The sequence below is a fragment of the Antrostomus carolinensis genome, unplaced genomic scaffold, assembly GCF_000700745.2.
Source record: "Antrostomus carolinensis isolate BGI_N321 unplaced genomic scaffold, ASM70074v2 scaffold28491, whole genome shotgun sequence".
NCBI classification, from domain to species: domain Eukaryota; kingdom Metazoa; phylum Chordata; class Aves; order Caprimulgiformes; family Caprimulgidae; genus Antrostomus; species Antrostomus carolinensis.
This window is the reverse complement of record NW_010292631.1, coordinates 35951-36503: the sequence shown is the minus strand read 5'-3', so window position 1 is coordinate 36503 and position 553 is coordinate 35951.

The window sequence follows — 553 nt, the reverse complement described above, 5'->3', positions numbered from 1 at the left end:
GGGAGGCTGACACATGGCTCCTTCCCGACAGGGCAGGGAGAGCACTCGGCCAAACCCCCTCTCGCCAGGTCCCCCGCAGAGACGGGGTCAGGCGAAGCTCCTGCCTGCACTAACGCCGCCTGGGCCCTGCTGTGGATGCTCCCTGATGGTTTTCACTTGGATTTTTAGGTGTTACTGCAACCAAAGCCAGGAGGTGAACAGGGAAGTGACCACACAGAGGATGCTTGGACATTGGGACCCCAGCAGTGCGGTGGCACCATGCAGCTGTGGGACCAGAGATGCTCAGGGTGATCAGTGTCACCCCATGATGACTGCAGCTCTGAGCGATGGGCTCTGCCTTTCCACCTGTGAACAAGCCCATGTCATGGGAAGGGAAAGGGCTCGGGGATGGAGCTCGTGGCTTAGACAGGTGGACTCTTCACTGGGTAAGAAATTAGAATCATAGAATCACAGGCTGGTTTGGGTTGGAAGGGACCTTAAAGCTCATCCAGTTCCACCCCCCCTGCCATCAGCAGGGACACCTTCCACTAGACCAGGTTGCTCAAAGCCTCAT